This window comes from Orcinus orca, chromosome 3 (assembly GCF_937001465.1).
Source record: "Orcinus orca chromosome 3, mOrcOrc1.1, whole genome shotgun sequence".
Taxonomy (NCBI): domain Eukaryota; kingdom Metazoa; phylum Chordata; class Mammalia; order Artiodactyla; family Delphinidae; genus Orcinus; species Orcinus orca.
The window spans coordinates 149,632,264-149,658,352 of NC_064561.1; the positions used below are offsets into that span (position 1 = coordinate 149,632,264).

Here is a 26,089-nt window from a genome sequence, read left to right on the forward strand (position 1 = left end):
TAATTTCATTCTTTTACATGTCGCTGTCCAGTTTTCCCAGCACAATTTATTGAAGAGACTGTCTTTTCTCCATTGTATATTTTTGCCTCCTTTGTCATAGATTGATTGACCATAGGTGCGTGGGTTTATCTCTGGGATTTCTATCTTGTTCCATTGATCTATATTTCTGTTTCTGAAAGCCAGATTTCTATTGTTAACTTCAGGAGGAAAAAGACCATAGTAGAAATAATAAATGCTAAGTAACAAAACAGAAAAATCAAACAACAGAACAGACAGTAAAGATGGCAGATGACTGAAAGCTCAACTAGTTGAAAGTTTTATGAGGGCAGTTTAGGACACTCGCAGCTGAGGTGAAGATTCAGACAAAGATACTCAGAATAGAAGAGCTCTGCCTTGGTGGATGGAGGATGAGGCCAACTCAGAATTGTTTGAACCTAGTCAAAGCTGAAATCCAAGGCAGAGGGGAGGCACAGCTAGTTTGTGGTGTGGGTACACCCAGAAGAAGTCACTGCAGTTGAGATCCAGCAATGGCGTTCGTCTGCAGATGCTCAGTATCAACAACCAACAAGGTGCAAAGTATACGACAATAATAGCAGGGCAGGAATGAAGAGGTATCTGAGCACTCTAATATGTGATTGTTATATGTCCTGAAAATATTCACATAGTACGCTACCAAAAATGGTTGTTAGGAAGGATAGTACACGGAAACAAGAAACATTTCTATTCATTAGATTACAGACTGGGAGACCGTAATATCAAAGTCTAAAGTTCAGAAGTACTGAATATCTATGTACAAGCAATGTCAGCTCTGCAAATCAAAATGATAAAGCAGGCAACGCAGAGGAAAAATGTGAAAGAAGGTAGCAACAGTCAATCCATATTTGATCAGCACAGAACGTCTAAAACTTAAATGGAGTCTGAAAATCATTATATGTAAGGTAAATATTAATTAAAACTGTGAAAGCATCGAAAGGGAAAAAATTAGAAATGTAGATTATGCAAAGAGCTGGTGAGGATTTGCTGTGAACTGACCTCTCAAGAGGCCTGGTGTTACTATTAATTCTGAAAAGCAATATGGCAGTATTTGTGGAAGTTATGTAGGCTTTTGTTCATTGTCCCTCTAAACCCCCTCCAGCATCTATATCCCAGAAAACATCTCATACAGGTCCCTAAAGTACACACATAATGGAGTTTTTCTCATTTTTGTTTGTGATAAAGGGGAGTTGGAGGCATCCATGATGTGTATGTAAAATGCTGTGTATTCATTCTATAAAATATTCGGCAGCAGTTAGATGAAATAGACAAGTTTTACATATATAGCTACATTGATTAATCTTAAAATTATAATCATTAGTGAAAAATTAAACAGAAAGAGACATGTGTCAGCGTACCATTAAATACATTAAAATGCATTCATACACTCAATATAAATTATATATGGAGACACATAATTACATTTAAAATCCACTAATTCAATTAGTTATCTCTTGCTCTGTAACAAACGACTCCAAAATTTAGCAGCTTACCAAAAATATTTATTATCTCACGGTTTCTGAGAATCAGGAATCTGGAATAGCTTAGCTGGGTGGTCTTGCTCCGAGTTCCTCAGGAAGGTGCAGTCGGAAGCTTTGCCTTGGGCTGGAGGATCACCTTCTAAGCTCCTTCTTGACAAGAGGTCTCAACTGCTTAACACAAGGGCCTCCCCACAGAGCTATTCATGATGTGGCAGCTGGCTGCCTCCAAAGGGGATGATCTAAGAGGGAGGAGATAGCATGGTAGAGTGATCAAAATGGAACCAGTAGCATCTTTTGTAACCCAATCTCAGGAGAGACATCATTTCTACCATATTCTATGGATCACACAGACCAACCCTGGAACAATGTGGGAGGGGACTGCACAAGGCTGTGAATACTAGGAGGCAGGGATCATTGTTGGTCATCTTAGAGGCTGGCTATGAAGTCACTTTAAAGTTTAGTCCAAAGGAAGAAAATGTAGTTGCAACATAATTCTCAAGGGTGATAGACAATACCATTAACGCTGCAAAAGCACCTATGAAGAAATTAAAAAACTATGCTTACATTCCCCAAAATCAAAGAAGTGGAAAAAACTGGGATATACATAGTTTGCCTACCATAGGTATTTTAAGTGGGTTATAACCACTGCTATCGAGAGTAGGGCAGTAGACATATAATTCAAGTAGAAAATTATGGCTGCTATATTTTGAACACTAAATTATGTAAGTTAAGTTTATTATGCACAGAACGTTATACAACATAAAAATTTCACTTCTAGCAATGTATTCCACCAAAAAAAACCTCCATAGAATGGAGATTATTTGAGCCAAAAAGTAAAAACAAGGAAATGTCTAATATAGGAAATTTGAAATAGAATATTTTTACACCCACCAAAAAAGGTATGTGTAGTTGTTGAAAGAGAGAATTTCATTACATAGTCATTTAAAAAATTGGCCAGGATATTAAGAGGAGAGAGTTAGTTACATAATAATGTGTATATCATGATTTCATATTAACATGTAACTAGGAAAAATACAAGTCCTCAATATCTTTTACGAAATACTAGGGTAGATGTACTTTAGGATTCAGAATGTAGAGGATTTTAGACAGATTAGAAGGTGCATATCTTGAGATAATATAACTGTGACCATCCTGGTGTGGGGTAGCATTCTGTAGCATGTCATTGATACTCATGGTGTGGAAAGAATGAGTATTCATGCTAACTGGAGTAAAGAAAGAGCATAATATACATTCACCTAAGATCAGATCTGTTTTGATATCACATAGTTTGGGGGCCAAACTGTGATCTACAAAGAGTAGATTGTAAGATTATATTGTAGATTATATTGGACTTTAGAACTATTGCTAAGAAATTGTACTGCAATCTCTGTGTTATTGGCCAGGAGGATTGTAGAATACTGTCCTCTCTAAGTACATTGAGGGACTATGTATTCACTTTTCATCTCCTCTCTCCCAGTGATTAGTTATTAGCTTGGAAAAAAGAAACAAATGGTAGAGTTAAAAGTAAAGATAGAATTTCTGGCAATCTTTTATCTTCAACAATTTCTCTTTTTTATGTGCACTTCTTAGAAATAAAGATCAAACAAAAAAAATTGAAGTATTTAAGTAAAGGCACAGCAGTGTCTGCAACATACCCCAATTTCTCAGGTGGTATAATTTATGTTTCACAGGCTAACCCCAACTGAAGGACTCAGAATTGATTGAAATAATAAGAATATCAGCCTGTGGTCCAACAAATGGACACAGACAATACTTTTTCAATGTTCCATGGAAAGGCCTGAGTAAGTTACAGCCTCAGCTCCAGTGAAGGTGGCCCAGAAAATCTCTTAACAGGAAATGATGGAAAGGGTGGTGTGGTATCTTAGAAAGTGAAGAGGTGAGGGGCAAAGGGTTTAGGAAATAACTCACAGGGGAGAAAGTGTAAACTTTGAAGAGCCACAGAACTAGTGCTGGTGAAAATCTTACTCCCCAAAATTTCTAGAAGGGAGCAGTTAGAATAAAATTCTAGTTAACATTTTTGAGTTTACATTGTGTTAGATGTATGCCTAAGGGAGTGTGGCCATTAAACATTGATATGGTGGGTTCCATAATTATCCTCCATTTTCTTAGTGAGGAAAATAAAGCAGAAGGGATCGGCTCACTTCTGGAAGTCACTACTGAAGTTCTGTGGGTTTTGGCAGGCAGAGGTAGAGCAGTGAGGTGAGAAGTGTCCAGTTACTGACAATTTCCATAGACTATAGAAAGCCGCTCCACGTTTCAGACAAGCCTAGACAAATTCCTCTCACTAATTTTCTTGCCATATCAGAAAGGCATTGCCTGATTGTAGAGAATAGATTCCATGAGGTTAGATCATAATTCAAGATCACAAAGCTGCTGGTTCGTGCTGTCACTGGACTGAGAACCTAGGTCTTCAAGCATATGTATCAGGCAGGGGAATTAGCAAAGGAATCATCATGTTAGGTTGGGAAAAGGAAAGTCTCATGACTACTTAGAATTGTAATTTTTCTATTTTTCTCTACACTAGATTACCTCAATCAAAGGAATATTCAAAATTGTTATGAATTTCAGGGGCTTCCCTGGTGGCGCAGTGGTTGAGAGTCCGCCTGCCGATGCAGGGGACACGGGTTCGTGCCCCGGTCTGGGAAGATCCCACATGCCACGGAGCGGCTAGGCCCGTGAGCCGTGGCCGCTGAGCCTGCGCGTCCGGAGCCTGTGCTCTGCAACGGGAGAGGCCACAGCAGTGAGAGGCCCGCGTACCGCAAAAAAAAAAGAAAAAAAAATTGTTATATATTTCAAATCTAGAGGGCCACTGGGTTGGGATGTCACATTTTCAAGAATGTTTTTTGCTGATCCCTATCCTCTTTTATGTAATTGTGTGTATTCTATTCTTATTTATTCCCCTTATATGCTTTCCCTTCTTCCACTGAAATTCTTGCCATGAATATTTTATTTAAAAAGTCTCTTCTTGTGTCAGTCTTGTAATATGTTGTTTATTCTTTTGTGTGCTTATATTTTCAATTCATGTAAAAAGTATTAGGTTATACATGTGATTTTACTTACTATTTCCCACTCAGTTGCAATTTCCCAAGATCTTTACGTGGACATTTGATCTGCTGCTTCCAAGTCTGGCACGTTAGCCTCTGATGTGTCTCTGCCACTTTACCTATCTGCCGTCCCCAGTGGGTGCTCAGATAGCCACTTAGTCACCATCACCATGTGTAATAGTCCCTTATAGGACCTGTGAGAAAATTTCTCTAGGATATGTACCCATGAGCAGAATTGTGCCATGGAAAATGCATAAACCTAATTTTACTGACTTTTGCCAGGTTGTTCTTTAGAACGAATGAAGCATTTACCCTCTAACAATAGTGCATGAGGATTACTTGATGCGCACATTCCACACAAACACTTGGAATGACCCCAAATTCTAACATTTGCCAGGGGCTGCATAGTTCCCGAGAGAGCAGCTGTGGGTTGGTGGCCACAGATGCAGTATTTTCTGATTTTTGGCAGAATCTCTCTTTGTGCATCAGCCTGCAGTGTGCTGAGAGTTATTCTCCGATTTTCAGTCTAAAATCTCTGTTCACCTTTCTTCTAGATTTTAAGTTATCTTTATCTCCTAATAAATCCTTTTCTGCTTAAACTATTAAGTGCATTCTTTTTTTTTGTCGCTAAACACCAGAAAAAGAAACAACAATGACAAAACATTCAACTTTACACTTTTTAAAGCTTGTTGCAGTCTCTTTACCTTTTAACGACCTTGATAGAATGAATCTAGATTTTCCTCAGAAAATATTCAAGTATTCAAGTTTTTTCCCCCGTTTTCAGGATATTTTGAGAATATTGGTTTGACATTGTTCATTTTTATTTATTTATTTATTTATTTATTTTTGAAGGCGAGTGGCCCCAAAATATGGAGTGGTTAGTTTTTTTTAATTTTATTTTAATTAATTAATTCTATTTTTGGCTGTGCTGGGTCTTCGTTGCTGTTCGTGTGCTTTTCTCTAGTTGCCGTGAACGGGGGGCTACCCCTGGTAGCAGTGCGCAAGCTTCTCATTGTGGTGGCTTCTCTTGTTGTGGAGCACTGCTCTAGGCATGCGCTCTGCAGTAGTTGTGGTGCGCAGGCTCAGTAGTTGTGGCTTGCAGGCTCTAGAGCGCAGGCTCAGTAGTTGTGGCGCATGCGCTTAGTTGCTCTGCTGCATGTGGGATCTTCCTGGACCAGGGCTCGAACCCGTGTCCCCTGCATTGGCAGGTGGATTCTTAACCACTCTGCCACCAGGGAAGCCCCTGTTCATGATTTTTAGATGAGAAAAAGGGAAATGTAAAACAAAACCCCCAAATTCTTCTCAATATTTCATCTTAAAAATTTAGCTTTCCTTTCTTATAAGCCCTTCCATTAAGAATTAAATAAGTTATTTAGGGCTTCCCTGGTAGTGCAGTGGTTAAGACTCCACACTTCCCACGCAGAGGGCGTGGGTTTCAGGAACTAAGATTCCCACATGCTGCGCGGTTTGGCCAGACAATTTTAAAAAATACATAAAAAATAGCTTTGATGATTTCATAAAATTATATAGGTAAGGTGATAGCTTCTGACACAATATAATTAATAACCTTAGTAAAGGTATAATCATTATTATTTGATCAATACTATTATGATAGAAGGATAATCCCAATGAAGAACAAATGGCTTTAAAAAATATCCCTAGATAGATTTTTACATTCTTATATGGACCCACAGTAAAATTGTAACAAGTATAGCCACCTTCCACTTAGCACCTTCCATGACCAAAGTTTACTCTCCAGTGTTATAAACTTAGCATAATCATTAATTTAACAAGCCTTAATTGAGAGCCTGCCTTTTGCCAGGTTTTATGAAGAGAGCTACACATACAAAGACAACTAAGGCCCGTTTCCCCTCTCCTGCCTGAAGCAGGTGCAGAATTCTGCAGCCTCAGGGCTGCAGCCTGAACCGCATCAGGCGCTGCGGGATTTCTCCTCGGGGGAACGCTCGGAGCAGGCTGGAAGGCGGGTGCAGAGCTGAGCGAGGTCGTGAGCCTGGGATACACAGCGATCCGAGGGCTTAAGGGCCGGGGCCGTTTCCTTTCGGGGCCCTTCATTTTCTACGTATTTTAAAAATTTTCCGAATTTAAATCACCCGCATTTGGTCAATAATAACGAACAAGATTTGTCCGTACAGGTTTTATAGATTGTGAGGGAATGTTTTTCAATGAAAATTTACCCCCCAGCCCTAAAGCAAGTAATTTCGTTGATTTATTCGTTTAGATGTTAAGGAGGAGAACAAAAAACTCAGTTAGATGGGAAAGTGCAAATCCTTAGCGCTCATTGTTTGCCTTTCATGTTAAGCCCTGACATGTATTTGCAACTATTAGCTTGCATTTCAAATTTAAGTTTGCTTAAAATAAGACTAGTGACCCAACTGTGCAACATTATTAGGTAATGATAAGAAACAAAAGACATTCACATTAAAAATGAGCAAGTGACTAGTAGCTATTAAAGGAAAAAAGCTTAAACCTAGCGGAAGAATGGGGAACATAAAGAGAGTAGATCTTAACTATTTTCAACACACACACACGACTTTGTGAGGTGAAGGATGTGTTGACTTGATTATGGTAATCATTTCACAATGTATACAGTATGTTAAGTCATCGTGTTGTACATCTTAAAAAATAAATTAAAAAAAAGAATGGGAGCACAGAAAGAAGTTTGAACCAGAGACACTTCCTCCAGATGAAACAAATTTCCTCCCTGTTCTCTCCCCTCCTATCACCCAATCACTTCTGACCACACAAACACAATGCACACACAGCCTTGTCAATTATTCTAACAATTCCAACACCAATAATGTGATAACCCAAATCATTATAATTTGGGGGCAGTGTTTCAAATCTTAGGTCTATCCCACTAGAGAGAAATTGTAACATCACTGCCTTTTAAAGTCACTTGAAACAGTTCTGCTTTGTGTGGTTGTGATGCCAACTTGTTACACATTTAGGATCTTTTTTATCCACTTTGGTTTCAATTTTAAGAATTATTTTACATAATTATAAGCAATTTTTAAAGTATTCAGACTTTTCCCAAACCAAAATCTACAAATTATAGTCAGAGGTGTTTAGCTTCTATCTACATGATATATATAAGGAGAGAGAGAGCCTGGCTTCTTCTCCTTTGGCTACAATCCTTCCCCCATCTTTCGGGATTCCATAAGGGAGCTCTCACTACATCTTATTGGTAAAGGACATAATTTGTGATGGAAAACTGAAATTTCCTCCTCTTCCTTCCCACATTTCTTATTGATTTAGAGTGAGAAAACGAGGGGGGGGGGAAATAAAGGTAGAGGGTGGAACAGGAGAAAAGGCATTCCCTCTCAGGATTAAAGCTACTTAATTTTGATTCATAATTGACAGCATTTGAATAAATGGATTCTACTCTTCTGGTTTCCTACCAATAGATGTGAAAAGATAAAGACTCTTCTCATCTCCCATTGTTTATAGTTATTTTGAGGTTTGTGAAAAAATGTTTTAGAAAATAGAGAAAATACTTAAAACATGGCTGGGGTAGGAGATAGTGGTAATTCATAAAATCTATTATTAATCACTCTAGAGATCATTGAACCTAAAATGTAAAGGCATGAGATCTAAAAACGGTTTTCACTGCCTAAAATAAAACTCTTTCTTTTCCAGCATCATCAAAACCTCAGAGTCATTCAGAAATTTGAAACTGCAGTCTGACTGCTGTCTCTGGACCACAGTCTGGGAGATGAGTGTTTGTGACCGATTCATAGCAGACACAGTGCAGAACTTTGTTAATACCTAGATATTATCCACCTCCCCATGCCCAACTGCCACACTCAAAACACGTCCATTCATACCTCTCGAGGCGGAGCTTTCCTTCTCTCCTTTGCACAGGTAAGTCAGTGCTGCTGCAACAGCCAGCAGGAGGGCCTGATTGGTTAATGGAAAACAGAAGAGGCTTTCCCTCCCCCCGCCCCCCCGCCCCCGCTTCCCGCCTTGTCCTCCTATTGGGCCGGATGTAAGCTGGGATTTGTAGTCGGCCTTGCTTCTCAAAGTGCGGTCCGCAGAAGGAGCGTGGGCCTCCCCTGGGAGCTGTACTGAATCCGCAGCTCGTTTTAAAGTCCCTGGCAGGTGATTCGTGTTCACGTTACAGCTGAGAAGCACTCTACAAGACTGGGTGCTGAGAGTTTGGGAACCAGCTCCTTGTAAGAGGCCCCGGGGACGCAGAGGAGGATGCGGTCGTCCGATCCTCGGGCGCCGGCTGGAACGCGGATGGCGCCTCGCTGCTCAGCCCACAACCATGGCTCCTGAGAGCTGTCGTTTGCCTCCTGCTGAGCAGCGGCCGAACTGCCTGCGTGATTCCGAGCCAGCTGAAGCCAGAGTCGGCTCCTAGAGAAGGGGACACCTCAGGCAACAAGTACCACGGTATCTCTCTCCTCTTTCCCCTCCTCTTCCCCTGGCTCTAAACGTGAGGACAGTTACCTTTGTGTTTTTGAGAATTACTGTGGGACTGCTAGTCTGCGATAGTTTACATACAAATTAAAATCGTTTGATTCTTGTTGGACAGATTGACTTAGAGGTTGAATCCAGAGGCAGATGGAAAGATCCTTATGAGTGGATAAAAATAAATGAGCATGAATGGATATTGAATTTTTGTCAAATGAGTTTTCCATATCTGTTGAGATTTTTTCTTTTATTCTTTTAATACATGTTATATGGTCAACTTGAGTTATATTGGTCAATCTGTCCCTAAGATACACCCAATTTGGTCTTGATATTACATATATATATGTATGTATATATATGTCTGTGTGTATATATATACACACACGTATATATGGCTGGTTTTAATTTCCTGATATTTTGTTTAAAATATTTGCATTATTTTTCATAAATGAAATTGGCTAGTGGTTTTCCTTTTTTGCAATATTCTTTTCAGTTTTTTAATCAAAGTTATTCTGGCCTTACAAAACGAGTTGGGGGGCTTCCCTGGTGGTGCAGTGGTTGAGAGTCCGCCTGCCGATTCAGGGGACACAGGTTCATGCCCCGGTCCAGGAAGATCCCACATGCCGTGGAGTGGCTGGGCCCGTGAGCCATGGCCGCTGAGCTTGCGCGTCCGGAGCCTGTGCTCCGCAACGGGAGAGGCCACAACAGTGAGAGGCCCGCGTACCAAAAAGAAGAAGAACAACAAAAAAAACGAGTTGGGAAATGTTCCCTTTCTCCAGTCTTTGGAAGCTTGTGCAAGTGTAGACTTATTTGTTCTTTTAAAAAGTTAGCTTCCTGGAGGGATGATGTTGAGGGCAATCAATCATGGTAAATAACAAGGCTTGGTTGGACCCCAGCCCCCAGATCTTGCCGGGGTAGGGATGGATACATTCTGAACCATGAATGTCACCATGGCTAATTCTGTAATGTTATGAAACATCAAAACCATGGTCTTGTAATACACTTTGTGGCTTAAATAGAATTCTTGCACAGTGAATTCAGTTTTTTTTCAATGAAAAGTTTTTTTTCCTCTACCAACAAGAATGAGTTATAATATAACTTTACTGATACTAGATAACTGTCAAATCTGTCAAAACTTAGAAAGTGTCGTACTTGGAAATTTTATGCAAATTCAGTATTTACTCTTTTCCTGAATACATTGTGTTTTTATCATAATAATCATAACACCAAAAAGCAACGATGTTTAAAACCAAGCCCTATAAACCAGGGCTCGAACCCGTGTACCCTGCACTGGCAGGTGGATTCTGAAACACTGCACCATGAGGGAAGTCCGGTTCCGGCCTTTGGTAGCTTACTCTTTTGTCAACCACCATCCCTTGTAATTCATCTGGATTTACCGGAAAGGGACCCCGATGCTTTCTCAATGCTTTTTTCTGGTGGCTTCTTTGGGAGCAGAAGATGAAGTTCCCTAGATCCTTGGTATATACTACACCACTTTGTTGCTCATTCATTATCTCACTCTTTGAGCACCAAATCAAATCCTGGAAGGAACTTAGGAATTAGGTGAAGAACTGGAATAAGATCAGGTTATTAGGACTGGGGCTCAAGTGATTGGGAACTTACCTGTGGCACTTATTATCCTCCATCAAGGAGCAGATGGCAGAGGGACCTGAGATGCAAGAGCAAATTGGGAGCTGAGGTCGACGCTGGGCACCCATCCCTGGTAATCCTGACAGGTGGTGGGAGCTTAATTAAAACCATTGAGGGCTTCCCTGGTGGCGCAGTGGTTGAGAGTCTGCCTGCCAATGCAGGGGACACGGGTTCGTGCCCCGGTCCGGGAAGATCCCACATGCCGCGGAGCGGCTGGGCCCGTGAGCCATGGCCGCTGAGCCTGTGCGTCTGGAGCCTGTGCTCCGCAGTGGGAGAGGCCACAACGGTGAGAGGCCCGAGTACTGAGAAAAAAAAAAAAAAACAAACACCATTGAAGCTGGGGAGGCCTGGGGTGGAGGAGGCAGTAAGGCACTGCAGCTGTCTTGGCTCCCAGCCCGTTTCCAACCTTGATGGCTTGAGGACAGAGGGAGAGAGATTAATCTTGGGGGGAGATGGAGGGGCTTCTGGGAGAACTAGCATAGATACAAATGGTAAAGGAAGAGAAAGGAGGTTGGTGAGCATTTCTACTGGAAGTACTGAGACTCAGGAATCACTCTATTTCCTTAGAGTGGTGTTTCTCAGCTCTAGCTGGGGCTAGAATCATCTGGGGAGCTTTTAAAACATTGATGCCCGGGCACCACACTCCAAGATTCAATCATTGTTAGTGTGAGGACTGAGCACTGGTGTTGTCTTTAAAACTGCACAGGTGGTTCTAATGTGCAACCAAAGTTGAGTACAAACAGCATTACCATCACCTGGAGCTCATTAGAAATGCAGACTCTTTGGTCCCAGATCTACTGGATCACAGTCTGCATTTAAACAAGATCCTAAATTGATTTGTATGGCCACTAAGTTTGAAAATCATTGCCTCAAAGGAAAATGGTCTTTAGGCAAATGGAAACTGGCTAGAGATGGGGCTAGGCATGGTTTCCCTTCCAGGCCTAGCCTGTCTTCCCTTCTTTATAAATGATCCCTTTTAGCTTCTTTCTTCATCATCTTCTCCTTCTCTTAATGCTCCTCTTCTGTAATCCTTGAACCATTTGATAGATGTGCCACCTTGTTCTGTTTATAGCCATCCCTTTCTGACCGCCCCCACCCCCCGCCGGTTCTTCCTGGCCTTGAATTCAGATGAATGATATACCAGCATTCGGATACACCCAGTCCTTTGGTATCCACACCTACTCGGCAGAGAGGATCTCTATGGCTGGGTCATCAAGACTACATTTTGCTGTACATGGGTCTCTATGATCCCCTCCTGCCCCAGCAGAACTGTTTTATCACAAATATCTCATCCCCAGCCTCAGCTCAGCTGTGTGAATAGCCTGTTGTTCCCATTTCCTTTGTATCTACCATCTGCTGCTATTGCCTAAGCTTCTTTTTTTAATCCCTAATTCATTCTCTCTCTCTCTCTCTCTCTCTAAATATATATGTGTATATATATATTTTCTCTCTCTATATATAATATGTATTATATATATATATTTAATTCAGGATCCAATCCAGGGTTACACATTGTATTTGGTTGTTTCAAATATTTTAATGGCTGCATAATATATTATTTTATGGATTATAAAATTATTTAATCACTTTCCGTAATGCTGGACTTATAGGTTGTTTCTTTTTTTAATTTAAAAGAATTTTTATTTTATATTGAAGTATAGTTAACAGTGTTGTGTTAGTTTCAGGTGTACAGAAAAGTGATTCAGTTATACATATATGTGTATCTATTCTTTTTCAAATTCTTTTCCCATTTAGGTTATTACCGAATATTGAGCGAGTTCCTTGTGCTATACAGTAGGTCCTTGTTGGTTATCTAATCTTTTTTTTTTTATTGGCCACACTGTGCGGCCTGTGGAACTTCCCCTCCCGGGGAATGAACCCGCATCCTCTGTAGTTGAAGCGAGGAGTCTTAACCACTGGACTACCAGGGAAGTCCTGGTTATCTATTTTAAGTATAGCAGTGTGTACATGTCAATCCCAAACTCCCAATCTATCCCTCCCTGCCACCCTTTCCACCTGGTAACTATAAATTTGTTCTCTAAGTCTGTGAGTCTGTTTCTGTTTTGTAAATAAGTTCATTTGTATCTTTTTTTTTAGATTCTGCATATAAGCAATATCATATGATATTTGTCTTTCTCTGTCTGACTTACTTCACTTAGTATAATCTCCAGGTCATTGTTTCTTAATCACAGCAAACTTTGAGAAATGTTTGTACAATGATTTTTCCACATTTCAAATTATTTCTTACAATTGATTGAAATTACTGGGTGTGAACATTTTTTAGAGCTCTTGATACCTATTTCTAAATTGTTCTCCAGAAAGGTTCTATTAAGTTATAACCTCAATAGTATGTAATAATGCTTACCTCAGCTCAGGTTTGGGCAGCACTGCATAGTAGTGTTTACAATTTTTTGCTAATTTAATTGGCAACAAATGGTTTCTCTGATTTCTTACATGTTTAAAGATACTTGTATTTTATTTTTATTGATATATAGTTGATGTATAATATTATGTTAGTTTCAGGTGTACTACATAGTGATTTGACATTTGCATATATTTTGAAATGATCATCACAATAAGTCTAGTAACCATCTGACCCCATACAAAGTTATTGCAACATTACTTACCATATTCCTTATGCTTATATCACATACCCATGGTTTATTTATTTTATAACTGGAGGTTTGTACCTCTTAATCTCCTTCACCTATTTTGCTCCCCCATCTCCCCTCTGGCAAATACCTGTTTGTTCTCTGTATCTATGCGGCTGAGTCTGGTTTTGTTTTGTTTATATGTTTTGTTTTTTAAAATTCCACATATAAGTGAGATCATGCAGTATTTGTCTCTCTCTCTCTCTGACTTAGCATAACCCTCTGGATCCATCCGTGTTGTTGAAAATGGCAAGATTTCATTTTTTAATCACCGAGTAATAATCCATATGTATATATATATCACATCATGTTTATCTGTTTATCAGTGAACACTTAGGTTGCTTCCATATCTTGGCTATTTTAAATAATACTGCAATGAACATTGGTTTGCTTATATCTTTTGGGTTTTTTTGCTTATATCTTTTGTTTTCTTCAGGTAAATGCCCAGAAGTGAAATTGCTGGATCAGATGGTAACTATTTTTAATTTTTTTGAGGAACCTCCATACTGTTCTCTGCAGTGGTTGCACTAATATACAGTCTCACCAACAGTGCACAAGGGTTCCCGTTTTTCACATCCTTGTCAACACTTATTTCTTGTCTTTTTGATGATTGCCATTCTGACAGGTGTGAGTGGAATCTCACTGTGGTTTTGATTTGCATTTCCTTGGTGATTAGTGATGTTGAGCATTTTTTCCTGTGTCTGTTGGCCATTTATATATCTTTGGAAAAAAGTCTATTCAGGCCCTCTGCCCATTTTTAAATTGGATTGTTGTTTGGATGTTGAGTGGTATTAGTTCTTTGTATATTTTTGGATGTTAACCCCTTGTCAGATATATCATTTGCAAATAACTTCTCCCATTCATAGGTGGCCTTTTCATTTTGTTGACAGTTTCCTTCACTTTGCAGAAGCTTTTTGGTTTAATATAGTTCCATTTGTTTAATCTTGCTTTTATTTCCCTTGCCTGAGTAAATCCAAAAACATATTGCTAAGACTGATGTCAAAGAATATATTGCTAATAGGCTAGAGGGAGCATTCCAAATGGTGCTTGCTAGCACTGGTGGAGCTCCCCAAAATGTTTGCCACCAGCATCTCCATCCACAGGGGTAGTCCCTGTTGCCTCCTGGCTCTCCGGGGGGCTCTTCAAGATCAGCAAATGGGTCTGACCCAGGCACCTTTCAAATTACTGCCTCCGCATGGGGACTTGGAACATGTGAGATTTTGTGTGCGCCCTTTAAGAGCAGAGTCTGCTTCCTTAGCCATCTGGTTCTCCTGAATGTAAGCCCCACTGGTTTTCAAAGCTAGACCTTCTGGGGGACTTGTTAGTGCAGAACCCCTGGGCTGGGGAGCCTGATGTGGGGCTTGGTCCCCTCACTCCTTGGGGAAGAACTTTATGATTGTAATTATCCTCCCATTTGTGGGTTGCTGACCCAGGGGTGTGGGTCCTGACTATACCTTGTCTCTGTGCCTCCTATCCATCTCATTGTGGTTCCTTCTTTATATCTTTAGTTGGAAAAGTTTTTTCTATTAGCCTTCAGGTTGTTCTCATAGATAGCAGCTCTGTAAGTAGATATGTCGGTGTGTCCATGGGAGGAGGTGAGTTCAGGGTCTTCCTACTGCACCATCTTGGGCCACCTCCCTGTCCTGTTGCCTAAGCTTCTCATTGCTGCCACTTTGTGGGGGTCTAAACTGCCTTCTTGGATTCCTTCTTCTAAATTCTTAGGTTAAAAAACATCTTTTATTATTTCATCCTCAATACACATCATAAAATATGAGCCATTATAGAAGATTTCATGAGCATTCAGTATGGTCTTTTTGGTCTTTAAGTCAACCCTATGGGGTCCTGGTGTTTCTTGTCTGGCTCTCCAACTAGACTGGGAGTGTAAGGAGGATGGGAACCAGGCTGCACTCATTTTTTGGGTGCCCAGGATAAAGTAGATACTGTATGTCTGTTAATCTCTATGTCTGTTACTTGAATTTGACTATGTTTAATGGACAGAATTAGTCCATTAGAAAAAAGGCATGATCAATCTATACGCAAAATGGAGGAAAACTATATTTTTTTCCATCAATGTTCCTGAAAGCAGAGGATTAGAAATTATCAACATAAGAATTATAAAGTAATTTCACGGTATATTTGATTTAAAAAGTCAAAGTTATCCTTTCACAGCAGGAACACACTAAAACTCTTTAACAGCTACTCTTTTTGGGGGGGCATTTATTCTTCATTGATGCTAAGTTTCTACCTTAAAAAATAACAAGAGGGCTTCCCTGGTGGCGCAGTGGTTGAGAGTCCACCTGCTGATGCAGGGGGACACGGGTTCATGCCCCGATCCGGGAAGATCCCACATGCCGCGGAGCGGCTGGGCCCGTGAGCCATGGCCGCTGAGCCTGCGCGCCCGTAGCCTGTGCTCCACAACGGGAGAGGCCACAACAGTGAGAGGCCGGTGTACAGCAAAAACAAACAAACAAACAAACAAACAAAAAATAACAAGAGATACTTTATTGAGCACTTTCTTTGTAGCTGGCATTTTGGAAAGCAATTTACCTGTTAACTCTCTGAGGCAGGTTCAGACTTACAATGGTATGACACAATTTTTTGACTTTATAAAGGTGCAAAAGCGATACACATGCTTTAGAAACCACAATTCAGATTTCAAATTTTGATCTTTTCCTGGGACAGCAATATGCCACACGATACCCTTATGATGCTGGGCAGTGGCAGCACAGCTCCGAGTCATGCGATCATGCGGGTGAACAACCAATGCACTTACAACCATCCTGTACCCTTACAACCATTCTGTTTTTCACTTTCAGTACAGCATTCAATAGATTGCACCAGCTGTTCAACACTTTATTATAAAATAGGCTTTGTGTTATATGATTTTGCTCAACTGTAGGTCAATGTAAGTGTTTTGAGCACATTTAAAGTAGGCTGGGCTAGGCTATGATGTTTGGTAGGTGACATGTATTAAGTGTATTTTTGACTCACAGTATTTTCAACTTGCAATGGGTTTCTCAGAATGGAATCCCATCATAAGTTGAGGAAGATCTGGGATCCATTCTTGCACTCAGATAGTTTGAATCCCAGAGCTCAGGATCTTGTAATTTTGCTCACTTGCACTTAAAAAACAAAACAAAACTGTGCCCTTTTATTGGGATGTTCAGAAGTAGAAAATGAAAATAGGTAGATGTAAGTCCATCTTAGAGAGAGAGGGGTTAGTGTTTTTCTACCTGCCTTTCTCTTACCTCTCCCCACTGCCCAACCTAAATACCAGGTTGCTCCCTCTTCCTAGAATAAGGCTGCTTGGAGACTTGAATTCCACTCTTGCCCCAGCATTAACTAGTACTGTGAATTGAACTTCGTGCAAAAAATCAGACAAGTGCTACCTGGAAGAGACGCCATGAGAAGGAGACACCATGAATAGTCTGGAGCAGACTTATAGCATGATTAGAAGCTGTGAATAACTGCGCCCAAATGACCTTTCTTTTTACCAGGCCCTGTCCAACTCTGCTTCTGTTCCAGCCCATACTACAGTCAATTCAACTTTGAAAAATATCATCTAGGATGGTCCAATTTCCCACCATTCTGCCCTTTTTTGATTTCTGACACTTTAAGAGGCCTGGAACAAACTTCATTTTATCTCTTAGCCCAGACACACTGCTTCTTTAGGCCTGGAGACAAAGCTATGGCACAGCTGTGCTTTTCCTGTGGACACCAGGCTTGGAATTCTGCAGTTGAGGAGGCAGAGCCTCAGGCGTCATTAGCCCTATCCCAGGAATCTTCTGGGCCAGTGGGCACTGCATTATTACCCCAAGCTGGGTGATCCCCTTCAGCCACAGCCCTGAATTCTTCTTGGACTTACTCCACTGTTTTTGTGGGCTGTCATGGTGGGTGTTGACCTTGCTCTCTGGTGACATTGATTTAAAAATGGCAGAACTGATGGAATTGAGGGGGTAATTGGGCCATTCCATTATGGAATCATTCTTACTAGTTGCAATTCCTGGAGTTGCTTTCATAGGGAAAACCAAAAGTAGAAAATTAAAAATCAAAATGTGGGTTACACTGTCCAAGATTTGTCTCCAGTACCCCTTTATATAGCTGAAAAACACTCATTTAAAAGTATCCATCTTCTACTTATTCTTTTCCTCTAGCTCAATTTGCATAATGAAAGGCAAATCATTAAATAATGAATCTGCTAAATAGCTTGCTGGAAGCCAATTTGCCATATTTACTTGCTTCTTTTAATCCTTTAGCTTACTGAGCAGTTTTCATTGACTATTCTTATCAACATTTTAAAGAATACTGAATTTGTGTCTGTCTCAACTGTTTTTTTTTTTTTTTTTTTTCTTGCTGTACGCGGGTCTCTCACTGTTGTGGCCTCTCCCGTTGCGGAGCACAGGCTCCGGACGCGCAGGGTCAGCAGCCATGGCTCACGGGCCCAGCCGCCCCACGGCATGTGTGATCCTCCCGGACCGGGGCACGAACCCGCGCCCCCAGCATCAGCAGGAGGCCTCCCAACCACTGCGCCACCAGGGAAGCCCTCAACTGTTTTTAACTTTGAAATAAATTTACTGTCAGTAGATTTGAAATAAAAGATTCCTAGAAAAATATCAAAACTGACCCTTTAATGTTAAGTGCTAATGGTACAAAATATAGAGAATGAGCTTAATTTTAAAATATGTATGTATTACATGCATTTCCACAAATATTCATATATATGAGACAAATATATGAAAATGTCAACCAACAGTGGTGTTAGTACCTGTTGAAATTATAGGTCATTTACTTTTTTCGTTAGTATGTTTTCATTTTACATGTTTTTCACAATGAGTACATATTATTTTTGTAATACTAAAAAGGGTTACCACAGGGATTAATATGCATTAAATATAACAAATAACTTCTGGAAATAGTCCTGCAAATTCCAACTCTGCCTCTCACCAGCTGTAGGACTTTGGGTAAATTAAAATAATCTAACCTCTCCTAGCAGGTTTTCTTACTTGATACACATGGATCATAAATTTCTTCCTAGTGAGGATTAAATGATACCACCTGTAGGGACTCAGGCACATTCAATAATGATTCTTTCTTTCGTTAGCGAACCGACTTAGGAGTCCAACCCTTAATCTAAGGCTGTGTAGCTGTAACCGCGCCTTCCGCGCTGGAGAGGGGGCGGGCGTGGGGCCCAGGCGGCTGCTCCTGCGCCGGCCTGTGCCGCTGCCTCCTTTCGCTTCTGCACCTTGGTTGTTGGGGTGATGCTTTCTCCCCGCCGGCCTCGGAAGGATGAGGTGCAGTCTCTTCCCCAGGCTCCGCGAGTTCTCGGTGGGTACAGGTGGGAGACCGGGGTCCGCAGCGGGTAACTGGGAGGCGGATGGCGCCCTCCACGCTCCCGGGGTGGCGGGGAAGGCATGCAGGGCGGGGGCTGGGGCGCGGGGTGGGCTGCCCGGAACTGTAGCAGGAAGCCTCGGGGTCGGTGGGGGGGGGGTGCCCGACGCTAAGAGGCCTATAAGGGCTGGAAAAGTTCCTCCTCTCAGAGGGCTTTAGCCACGAGCAGCTGGAACCGGGAGGTGGCCGGGCCGCGCTCAGGATTGGGCACGCCCAGGGCGCGCGGGTCGCGGAGCGGGCTGGGTCTCAGCCGCTCCGGCCCCTGCGCACTCGACGCCCCAGCGCAGCGTGTCTCCTGGTTTCTCCCGCTGTTCGTCCGTCCCCGGTCCCTCGGCTTCCGTTTACCACCCACCCAGATGGCTGGAGCCGCTGGCCTCTCTCCTCCAGGGGCCCACGGAAGCATTAGCAGCGCCGCAGGAAGAGAGCGAGGGTTCTTGTCTCTTTGGGGCCGCCCGGGGGCTGCGCTGGCTCAGGGTGCGGGGGGCGAGGGTGGGGACGGGGTGGGCTCCGCGCTATTCCCGAAAGTCGCCGGGGATTGGCGGCCACGAGAGGCCACCTAGTGGACAGCGAGCGTCGGAGCACCGGCGGGCCTGAGCTAGGGTGAGCGGGTGAAGCCGGAGGGCAGAAGCTTATCTAGAAAGGGGCAGCTCCTTGTAGGGGCGGCTTTCGGAAGAAATTGAGCTCTGCGAGGGGTTGGAATATTCACCTTCTTCCTTCCCCACCGTCTCCTTTATTCTCTTCCAGTGCATGGTCCTTTCTCGGGTCGCCCTCCTTGGCGTTTTCCATCCTCCCCCGAAAAGGATGCCGCGGGAAAGGAACATTCAGATCCTTTAACATTCATAGGTTGGAGTGTGAGGAAGGTTCACCTTGAAGCTAATGAGACTATAGCTTTCAGGGAGTGTAAAATTTGCAAAATTGAGATTATTTCCCCCTGTCTTTCTTAAAGGACCTCCCCCCGCCCCCCCGCCACCGTTATATAAGCTTTCTGCTCCACAAAATCTTGATGCGCCTTTGGCTGGAGTCTTTGGAGCTAAGATTGTATGTGAAGGAGGATTTCAAAAGATGCGGCTGTAAAAGAGGTGCTGGGGAGAGAGAAAGAGAGAAGGAACTAGAATGCCCTGATGGGGAAGGGAGTGGTTTTAGAGTAAAACGCAAAGCTCAGGGTGACCCTGAGAAGCCCCCGTATCTTCTGCTTTCCTTTCTCTCTCATCCCTGCTTCCGGTCCTCCCTCGTGCTTGTAGTTAACAATACTGGTTTATACTTAAAATTTTGCTAAGCAAGATCTTACTTTGTGTCCTTGTCACATGCAAAAAATAAGGGAGTGAGAGGAAACTTTTGGAGGTGATATATTTGTGGCATAGATTGTGGTTTTACCACTGTACACTTATCTCCAAACTGATCAAGTTGCATATATTAAATATGTGTCGGTTTTTGTATGTCAATCATACCTCAATTAAATGGTTTTTAAAAAAGTTACATTCACTAGTCTAAAAACTTTCCATATCAAGAGTTTAAAATGTATATGATTGTACTGACAGAAATGAAATTTCAGAGACCATATTAATAAAACTTATTTCATTTAGAATTCTAGATCCAGGGAGCATCTTTTGGGAAGAGGGCAGGAGAGAGAATTATCTCCACAGGTACTGGTGTAGCAGTCTTACCTGTATTAATGTGTCATGAGCTGTGACACCCTGTGTGGTAGACAGAATAATGGCCTCCAAAGATGTCCATGTACTGATCCTCAGGGCCTGTGAATGTTACATGGCAAAAAGGGACTTTGTACATATGATTATATTAAGGAATTTGAGAATAGAACATCCTGGATTATCTGATAGGCTCAACGTAATCACAAGAGTCCTTATAAGAGGGAGTTGAAAGGATCAGAGAAATCTGAAGATGCTTGCTGTTGGCCTTGACAATGGGGGAAGTGGTCATGAGCTAAGGAATGCAGGTGACCTCTAGAAACTGGAAAAAACAAATAAACGGATTCTCCCCTAGAGCCTCCAGGAGAAATGCAGCCCTATTGACACCTGGATTTAAGACTTCTGATCTCTAGAACCGTAAGGTGATAAATTCGTGTTGTTTTAAGCCACGAGGTTTGTGGTATTTTGTTGTCACAGCAGCAACTGGAAACTAATCTACCTGGTCTGTTCCTTGACATCCTCTTCTCTCATAATTGTGTAGCAGTCATACCTTTGGCTGTTTCTAAGACTCTCGATAACTTCGCTTCCATACTCTTACTTTTAAACATCTCACCCTCTGGCCATCTCCTTCTGTTTTTCCAGCTCGTTTTTCTCAAGTACCTGAACTCCTACAGTTTCCACCCCACCAGGGCCTTTAATTTCTTAATGCTACACCTTTTAAATTTCTCCCCTCATGTCTTCTCTTTACCCAACTTAAATTCCATGTTTATTATATCTGCACTCTTGCGTAAACCCTCAACATCTTTGCCCCTTTACCATCTTGTACTTGGTGAAACCACGACCCTGGTTAAGTTCATCTCTCTAATCATGCCTGTATCTTCACAGCCAAAAATGCCTGAAGAAAAACACACCACCATGCTCACTGACCTAACTTTAAATTCATGATTAGCAGCCTTTAAATTCATGATTACCAGCTTCAAGTTCTCATCTTACTTGGCCTTTCTGTAGCATTTGACCCAGCTGTTTACTTTTTCCTCCTTGAAATGTTTTCAATTGGCTGAGCATTTGTATACCAGCTTTCCCTGACCTTTCTGATGGCTCTTCAGTTCCATATCCCCCGCTGATTCCTCTTTATCTACCTGCCAATGGGTTGAAACATATCGAATATGTGAAAATTCATAATGATATTACAAAAAAACTCATTGCACAAAATTGGAAGTTTTTAAACACACCAAATAATTATTAGGAAACTGGTAAATAAATGTTTGTCCTGATTTTTCTTCACAAGCCAAATTTCAGGGTAAACATATAGTGATAAGGAAGTGTTCCTTCTTTTATAAGAAGTCCAACTAGTAAAGGTGGAATGTTAAAATTACAATATTGCCATTTTGTAATTTTTCAGTAACGGATCTAGATAATATCAATCAACAGCTCCTAAAGCCATTAGGTGAAAGTCTAATGGGGAACTTTGGAATAAATGGGTTGGCCTGAAACCGCTAATCAATTTTAACTTTACCCAAAGGGGACAACCGGACAACATGTACCTCTTGAAGTAATACAATAGGTGTATGCAACACGATTTATTAGGCAGTCTTGCCAAAAAACTCAAACTCAAACCTGAGTCGAATCCAACTTCAGATCTAACTACTGATTTAGAAAGTGGCACCCTGGGAATGCAATTAGCCAAATGAAGAATGTGGAGTATTTCACAGGAAATTATAATGGAATTTCTTTAGTAAATATCAACGTAAAAGAGAAAAAAGCTGTTACAGATTTAAAGAGAGGGATACAGAGAGTTAAGAAACACACTGACTGTCGTAACCTGGGTTCCCTAGAAAGTAGAGGCTGAAGCAAGAATTAAGATGCCAACAGTTCATTTGGGTTGTGCAAGCTCTGGTGATTATGAGGGAAGAAAGAGAGGAAAGGGAAGACAGTAAGCAAGGTGATGGGATGTTATCATTGCTGCCTCTGCCTTCACCAGGAGTGGGGAAGACACACAGCAGATGACCCAGCAGGTTGGGGGACTTGGCTTAGGACTTCTCCGGCTGGACTGTGGGGAGAAACAGCACCTTGGATGGTATGCCGAAGAAAGAATGATGTCTCCATTTCTCATTGGTCAAATTTTCCCTTTCAGGAAGCTAACTCTCTTGCACTGGGGTTGTTTCGTCCCAGTCTTCCAGGCTTTTCAGGATGTTAGATTCCATACTTGGTGGGCTTGTGTTTCACCCAAGACCCAAAGTGGCATGCCAACTAAGGAGGAGGAAGGAGGGTAGTTGAGGGCATCTAAGAAAATGCTTAAGTTTGTGTCTTAAAATTTTTCCCACTTAAGATCCACTCACACCTTCCCAATATATCCAGCTCCCAAACCACAATATGGGGATTCCCTTTTCTTCCTTGGGAACAAAAATGTCCTCACTCTTTGCCTGTAAGGAGAGGTTCAGGTCCAACTTGCCACAGATTCTTCTTCAAGGCAGCTGATCATGGTTTCCTAGAAGAGGAAGGCAGGAGTTAAATCAAGTAACATTCCCCAGTTCTGTGGCTGCTTTCAAGGCAGTCGAACAGTTCCTCGACGTTGCCACCAGGTGGAGCCATTGGACCAGGCCGGATTCCTAATGCCCTGAGTGAGGATGGTGGATACGTAGCAAGTGTACGTTATGAGATAATTGGTATAAGAAAACTTTGGAAAATGTTTCCAATTAAAAGCACACTAATTAGGGCTTCCCTGGTGGCGCAGTGGTTGAGAGTCCGCCTGCCGATGCAGGGGACAAAGTATACTAATTATAAAGTGTTATTAAGACAGTATCTACTTTTAAAATCTTTAGGTTTTGTGGTGGGGTGAGACGGGGACAAAACATTTTGAGTACAAATGATTTCTTTTCATGTCATGTCAACAACACTTATTAGAAGATTAAGTGTCCTTCCCTGTGCTGGGCCTTGGAGCTACAAAGACAAGACAGATATCAAGGCACTCATAAACCAGCAGGGAAGAAAACACAAAGGCGATTACAGTATATTCTGCTAAATATAAAGACAAAGATGTTAAATAGATGTTGGGGAAGATGGAGAAGGACCCAGCTTCAGGGAGAACACTCAAGGAAGATTCTCGGAGCAGATGACATCTGAACTGATTATCATTTAATTAAGGAGAACAGCGTGGGAAAGGCACAAAGTAACAGAGCAACGTGGATGGGTAGGTGACCTCCTATGATAAGTTCATCATTTTAGGGAGCATAAGGACCCAGGCTGGGAGTGGCTAGAGGACAAAGATGGGGACTGAGGTGGAAGTCCAGTTGCTAAGAGCCTTGTGTGCTCTGTTAAGGAGCCGTGCCCATAGGGGCAGGCAGACAATGTTTCCAAGGAGGAAAGCAGGCTGACAGTTTACACATTACACCTGCAGGAAGGGGTCTTTTGAAGGAATAGGTTCACTTCCCTTTGTTCTCAAAACACACTGCCCTGTCTCTCTTTTTATCACTTTTATTAGGAACAGAAATCCAGAGCAATATTTCTCCCCTCATTCATAGGCCCTAAAAAACTGTATGAGGATGATGCTAAAAAGCAACTGATACTTGGCTCTGGAGCTAGGCAGGAAATGGGGACTAATGGGGAAGAGCAAACTGGAAACCCCCTGCTCTAAAAGCACAATTCTTTGGGAAATTGTTGTCACAGAATAATTCAATACAAGTATTCTTGGACCCTTTTATTTTTTCCAGAAAGGCAGAATATTCAGGGAATCTTCAATTTGTGATGTCTTCCTTTAGTTGATGGGAACCACGGAAACATTTTAAGCAGAAGGGGGACATGGTCACATTCACATCAGAAAAGTTATGGTGGTGTTTCTAAGGAGGGTGTATTGGAAGAGGCCACAGGAGAAGCATGGACAGTTGTTAGGGGCGTATCGAAATCGTCTAGGTGACTGGTTATGCAGATTTGAACTTGGGCATTAGTGGTGGGAGTAGAGAAGAAGCCACAGGCGTATATAGCACATAAAATATTCAGGCCTTGGTGATGAACTGACATAATTTGATATAATTGGGTTTATATCTACCAGCTTATTGTTTGTTTTCTATTTGGCCCATAGGTTTTATGTTCCATTTCTCTTCATTTCTTATCTTCCTTTGGAATATCCAAATATTTTTCCATTATTTTCTTTATTGACTTATTGGCTATATATTATATTTTGGTTATTTCAGATTATTGGTTATATATTATATTGGTTATTACATATGTTATTTATATATTTTTAGTGATTACACTAGGGATGAAAACAAATGACTTATTTATTTAATATGATATATATTGATTTTACTGTTTTCCTTTTTTCTATTGACATCAATATCTAGGTCATCTGTGGGTTTAGTTCTGTTATCTGTTTTTTTCCACTTAATTATAGATATTTTGTTGCCTTATTACGTATCAGTTGATTGTGTACCAAATAGCACGGAAAAAAAAAAAGTAAGTAGAGCCTCCACCAGAGAGGGTTCCCCTTCTCCTCTCTTAGGCCGAGGGAATGAGGGCTTATCAGGGTTTGAGGAAAATTGAAGCTGGGTTGCAGTCTGTCTGTGCCCCATTTTCTCAGAAGAGGCCATTCTGTCCTTTACATTAAGAGCCATGCTCGTCTCCATTTGCAGCCCTAAAGACTGAGGGAGACCCAGGTCTGTTCTTCAGAAGTTCCCACCCCTGCTCCAGCGCCCCCTGCTCTGTGCAGCTCCTGTCAGATGTCCTGAGGGGGAGAGTAGCCATGGGCTTGAGAATGGGCTTCCCTGCTCATGAGTCTCGTTGCCTAAATGGCATAAGTCATTCTGCCCTTTAGAAGCTTTCTGGCCAACTCCCCAACCTCTCGTTCAGCCCCAGAACTTGGCAACTGTCACCTCGAAAGAAAAGCCTATGTATTTGAGGCACATCAAATTTTCCATTTGTCATTTTAGTCCTCCTATTTTCCCTGCAGAGGCCCTTGGCCTGAGCCAAGATTGAGTCTGTTTGCTCCACCTGGAATTGATAACTTTCCCTGTGGGGTGTGAGCGTGTGTGTGTTTTGAGGGTTGTGGCTGACACTTGTAAGCGCATCTCAGAACACTTCTTTTTTCCCTGGAATTTTAGCTCATGTAGTTTTTTTCGATTCTACAGTTCTGTGAATCCCCTGCAAATATTTTTATATTTCCAGCTTTTTCCAATTCTTACGGTGGAAACATTGGCCTGCAAGATTTACCATGCTCTGCTTAGAAGCAGAGTTCTCCCATTAACTTGTAACATACTTACATTCTTTCCCTAAAAAATTGCCCTGGACTGCATATCACCCTCTAACTTTCCCATTTCTCCTGTAACTCATAACCAGTTTTTTAAAATAGTTGTCTATATTTGCCCTCATCTTTTTTCTCCCTTTCCTAGTCACATTTCTGCCCATTGCAGTCTGGCTTACACCCGCCCCCCCCAAACTTCTCAGAAAGTTCTATTTCCAATGCCACCAAAATCCTTTCCTAGTCACCGTGTCCAGCGTCTGCTTTTCAATCATTATCTTGCTTAACTTCTCAACAGCATGGGAACTATTGAGCACTCTCTCTCTTTCTGGAAATGTCTTCTTTCCCTAGTGTCTGTGATATCACATTGTCATGCTTTTCTTTCTGCCCCACTAGCTATCTATCCTTTGTCATTCACTAATGTCGGGTTTCTGGTCTACTCCTTAAATTCTGGCATTCTTCAGGATAATGCCTTCAGTTCTTTTTAATCCCTCACTGTAGCAGAATA

At 41.7% G+C, this 26,089-nt stretch overlaps 1 protein-coding gene across 1 annotated transcript in view; it reads left to right on the forward strand.

Moving 5' to 3' along the window:
• The first annotated feature begins 8,725 nt into the window (after positions 1-8,725).
• SELENOP (selenoprotein P) overlaps positions 8,726-26,089 on the forward strand; it is an 84,333-nt gene continuing 66,969 nt past the window's right edge. The window contains exon 1 of the mRNA XM_004265957.4: positions 8,726-8,992. The gene's annotated coding sequence lies outside the window, so the exon portion shown is untranslated. The remainder of the gene's footprint in view (positions 8,993-26,089) is intronic.